Here is a 5580-nt window from a genome sequence, read left to right as displayed (position 1 = left end):
AATACATTTATACCACACAACGCAAATGTCTTTTTCAATCTAAAAAGGGGTTGTGATTGATCGCTTGATTTGGTTGAGAGATGTAAGAAAAAAAGATATGAAAGTTGGAACAAATAGAGTTTTCTGGAGTCATTTTTCAAGTGTGCCCAGAAATATTCAAGTGTAGACCTGAAAGATTAATCACTCTCCATTTCAATGCATAAAATAAAACTCAAAGGAATGAGGTCATTTGTAGCCTAACCTTAAGAATAGTTTAAGTGATAAAAGGTAAAAGGTCATTTGTAAATATCAGAGTTTGAATAACTTTAACGTGATGTATCATAATAAAGTTTATCTCTTATTTATTCGATTCATAACTGCAGGTTTAAGTGAATGTAAATCCTCGGGCTTTATCACAAGATTCCCAAGTTAATTTAAAAAAAGAAAAAGCCTGTACCCTCTATTTTACAACAACATTTATATTTTAGTTTAGTCCTTACACACACACACACACACACACACACACACACACACACACACACAACAGTAATTTAAAGAAAAAAACAGTTCCAAATTATAATACGAAGGTTTTTATGTTTTTGAATATGGCGTATCATGGCCGCTACATCTACTGTTTCTTCATTTAGCAAGGACTCCAGGAATTGCACTCCCTCCATTTGGATCTTCCATCTTTCTCTAATAATTTCAAGAAGATGTATTAAGATCCAAAACATGAGAACTATCAGCAAATCTAAGAAGAAAATTATTACAATTATTTTCCATCAATGTCATATCACAAAGTCAGACTTAAGCCAACAATCAAGTTCAAGTTCTTATGTTTTAGTTGATTTCAGAAACTTATTATGCCTCACCTCTGGATACTGTTCTATGAAATTAAGCAACTCCTGCAATTCACGAGGACTCCCAGGCATACTCAGGTTTGGGGGGAAATCATCCCCCCCAATTACAGGGAGAAAAGGCTGATTTTCTTAGTCATCATTACAATCTCGCATGCCATATCCTGCAAAAAAAAAAAAAAACAAAAAGCAAAAGAGAGAGGGAGAGAGAAAAAAAAAAAAGAAAGGAAGCAACATTTCTGTTAACGAGCACAACTCCTAACTAATCAAAGAAAACTATTCAATTGAAAACGTGTGAACCATATATTGCAATATAGCAAGCCATCTCCTTCAAAGTGCTCATCATGATGAAGTTTCATGGCGGCCACGTCTACTGTTTCTTCATTTAGCAAGTTCTCCAGGAATTGCACTCCCTCCATTTGGATCTTCCATCTTTCTCTGATAATTTCAAGAAGATGTATTAAGATCCAAAACATGAGAACTATAAGCAAATCGAAGAAGAAAATTATTACAATTATTTTCCATCAATGTCAGATCACAAAGTTAGACTTAAGCCAACAATCAAAGTTCAAGTTCTTATATTTGAGCTAATTTCAGAAGCTTATGATGCCTCACCTCTGAATACTGTTCTATAAAGTTAAGCAACTCCGGCAATTCAGGAGGACTCCCAGGCATACTCAGGTTTGGGAGTAAATCATCCCCGCAATTACAGGGAGAAAAGGCTGATTTTCAAAGTCGTCATTAAAATCTTGCATGCCATATCCTGCCAAAAAAAGAAAAGAAAAGAAGCAACATTTCTATTAACGAGCACTCCTCTTAACTAATCAGAGAAAACTATTCAACTGAATACCTGTGAACCATATATTGCAATAAGACTCATCTTCATAGTTGTTATCATAATATAGCAAGCCATCTCCTTCAACAGAAAGAAGCAAAAGATGCATGTATTACTATGCACAGTTTTAGTAAATCAACCCATTTTACTAGTAAATGATATAAAGTTAAAGAACCACAGAGCTAATGATGAACTAAAGGCTCTGCTTTGATTTGTTAAAATGGGATTAGTTTCTGCAGAACCTGTTGCCCCCAAAATGGGATTAGTTTCTGCAGTTCCTTGGGAAGATGGCGTTGTTACTTTGGCGGTCTTCTTTCTGCCTTCGTCAGATTTCCTGGCTTTCTGAGAATTGAACAAGGGCTTGAAATAAATAAGCAGATTTTAGATGACAACAGACGAAGCACAAAAATAGAAAGATAAGAGCTAACCTTGTCTTCTCGGTAATGAAAAAGAAGTATGTCTAAAGGCTCTCTGCAGCAATAGGATTCAATTAGGCAGTAGTCAACAACAGAAAAAAAGTAGTTTCTTTCAAAATGAAAGGGGAAATGGATATCATATTAAGCTCAATCATATACTCCCAAATCAACAAAAACAGCTGAAAATCCATGGATAGAGTGATGGTATAAGGACCAAATCAGAAAGAGCAGTCAGCATTTACAGAGCACACAATCATATTATCAGAAACCGGTGACTGAGAAGGCCGGTCAACGCTTGAAATATATATTTTTTCTTTATTTTTTTAATTCAAGTGGCCACCTAAGCAAATTTATTATCGGAGGAGATTTTTCTTCTAAAAAAAAAAGAACAGTAATAGGAAATCAAAGGTAAAACAGAATCAAAATCCTTCAGGATAATAACTCGGTAAACCCAGAAATCTCTGAGACTATAAGTTCTTACTCTTTAATCATGCGATAGATGCGTCTTTGAAAATTTTCATTTTCTTGCGAACGGACATACAAGCACTCCATCTCAACGGTGCCCACCTGACAAAATTCGAATTGTTAATCTGCTAAACTAACACCATTGAATAATATAAATTTACAAAGATGAATTTTTATGCATATTGAAATCTCTTTTAATCAAATTATGCAATATAACCTTGAGGTTGGCATGCGATTCCTGAATTGTTTTTCCATCTTTCTTTTTGCTCCACAAGTGTCCATCTTTTCGAAACTTTCTACTATTTTGACGAGTTATCATAAAAAATGAACCACCTGGAATTAGAATTTACAAATAAATGTAAATAAATGCAACAGTGAATTGCGTGGGTAAAAAAGTTTGTTGAAACAGAGTTCAAAATGAAACTATACTTGCAGGCTTTTCTGGTTGTTCAGAGATAAATAGATCGAGGCTGTCATGGTTGGCAAATATTTGAAGTATTTCAACAGCAGAAAACCATCGGATTTTAGCTTTTTGCCGTATTGCTACGGTTTCTGTATCATTCAAATCAATAAACAATTAAGATGTTGGTTTGGTCATGATCTTCTTTTCAATAGTGTAGCTCATTCATTAAGTGCTTACCTTGTTGAGCAGTAAAACGTCCACCTGAAATCTCCATAACAAAGGTTTTAAGCTGAAAAGAAATGGAAAGGATGAGAGTACAAAACCGGAAAAGGAGATACAGAACACACTATGGCTGCCTCATCAGAGGCTGTTAGTAGCTGCTGCTTCTTCACTAAACAATGGTGAACGTGTTTGAGAAAGAAGAGTGGAGTTTTAGTATTGACTCACTGAATCCTTTGCGGGGCAAATGTCAATGACATCTCTGAGCCAAAGTTTAGTTTCGTCGTTGGTCAAAAAGTAATTTCGCACCCAAGGTTTGTTTTAAGTTTGAAATGCTGACTTCGCGTTCTGAAGTATTTTAATTTATTTTTTCTGGCATAGTTAAAAAAGAAAAAAAATCTCTGAATTGTTGTTTTGATTATGGGTTCAAATATATTTCTTAATGGTAAATGTAATTATTAATCTTTTAATTTATCTTAATTTTTGCAAATATACTAATTAAGACAAGACCACAAAAAGTAAATTTCTGAAAGTGTGTGGCTTAAACTTAAGTTTGGATTTTTTTTAAGTTTATCCTTAGAGTTAAAATCTTTTAATTTTTTTAATAAAAATTTTATTTAAACTGAATTACTTTTTTTAAATTGTATCAATTAAATAAAACTTGAGTTTATTATATCAAATAATTTAAGATACAATATTAATATTCTTCAACTCAAACTTAAACCTTCAATTATATCAATAAGATGAAAAAATAATATTATATATATAAATAATAATATATTATTATTTAATTAAATAATTAAAAATTAAATAATATTTAATTATGTAATAATACACCATTAATTATATAATTTTATTAAACAAAGAAACCTACATTTTGCTATACCAAATAATTTAATATACCCAATTCGGGCCAAACCTGCCTCCATCTCTCTCTGTTTCCGTTTGGGTTTTGTAACAGTGATGAAAGAGAAGAAGACGTAGTGAGACTTTTACACACAGAACGAGGCAGCGCCATCTCCGTTATCTCTGTGACACAGATTCAGCCCCCCACCTCATTCTCTCTCTCTCTCTCCATTAACTTTTTTCTTCTTCCTTCGCTTTTCCAACTTTCCATTTTAGCCCTTTCTCTCTCTCTCTCCTCAGATTTCTGCAAAATATCCATATCATCTTATCGAACACAAATTATAGTTTTATTTAATAAAATTTAATAATTTAATATTAATTTATATATAAATTTAAGTTTATAAATAAATTTAAATAATTAATAAAAATATATTTAATATATTTAAAAATTATAATTTAGATAAATAATATAAACATAAGTTTTAAGATTTATTGAATTTTAATAAGAGATCTATCAATTTATTATAATATATTTGATAAGGAATCAAATACATTTCTTAATTGTAAATGTAATTATTAATCTTTTAATTTATTTTATTATAAAATTCGCGAAAGTTTCCTTAATTTTTCTCTTATTTTTGACAGGTAATGACAGAGAAGGGATGCAAGATACGTGTGTATATTCGTTTGTCTTATATTTATAGATTATATTTTTATAATAAGTATTTAAAATATTTATAAATTATATATTTATATAATTATAATTATTTATGTTTTTTTTTATTTTTTTATTTTATTTTATTTCTAGATAGTAAAATTTTAATTTAATTAGCCAATTTATTAATATATTTTAAAATTTTAGTATATAAATTTTTAGACTATTTATTAATAAAATAAAATATTATATTATATATTTTATTGATAATATGCCAAGGTAATTTAATAAAAAAGTAAAAATATTTTAAAAAGTGAAAACAATATATTATTTTCAATAAATTTGGGTTTGTTGAATCAATTTGAATATTAAAGAGTTGAGTTATAATTAAAAAATTTTGATATAATTCTAATTCAGATTAAATTATAATTAAAGATCTCTAATATAAAATCTAAACTGAGATAATATGTATGAAATCTGTTAACATAAACTTTCAACTCTAGGATAATATAACATTTACAAAAACTTTAAATAAATTAATTCCAGGGGAATCTTCATGAAAAATGAAACAGTAGTTTCATGTAAGAGAAAATGATGTTAGTGACTTACAAAAGACAACGATGATGGTCGTTACAAGAAAAAATAAAAGAAATAACGATGATAAATAATTAAATGCAAGACTTTTTGGTTATTGATAGAAGGTATCTTATTTTTATTTCCCAATTTGTCGGTTATTAGCTGACTTTCTACCTGAAAATATTTATTAGTAATATTACGTATATAAATAATATATATAAATTAGTATATAAATAATGATATATTATTTTATAATTAAATAATTTTAAATTAAAATTAAAATAACAATTAATTATATGATGATATATCATTGTTTATATATAAAATTA

At 29.2% G+C, this 5580-nt stretch overlaps 1 long non-coding RNA gene across 1 annotated transcript; it reads right to left on the bottom strand.

Annotated features, from left to right (window-relative positions):
- Positions 1-477: 477 nt before the first annotated feature.
- On the bottom strand, positions 478-2310 carry LOC123199766. Its single transcript, XR_006498416.1, has 6 exons — positions 2100-2310; positions 1914-2013; positions 1687-1752; positions 1452-1599; positions 852-1274; positions 478-675 (listed from the first exon to the last, which is right to left on the bottom strand). It is a non-coding gene; the product is annotated as an uncharacterized LOC123199766 (long non-coding RNA).
- Positions 2311-5580: the final 3270 nt, after the last annotated feature.

Source organism: Mangifera indica, chromosome 16 (assembly GCF_011075055.1).
Source record: "Mangifera indica cultivar Alphonso chromosome 16, CATAS_Mindica_2.1, whole genome shotgun sequence".
Taxonomy (NCBI): Eukaryota; Viridiplantae; Streptophyta; class Magnoliopsida; order Sapindales; family Anacardiaceae; genus Mangifera; species Mangifera indica.
This window is presented reverse-complemented; position numbering and strand designations above follow the sequence as displayed.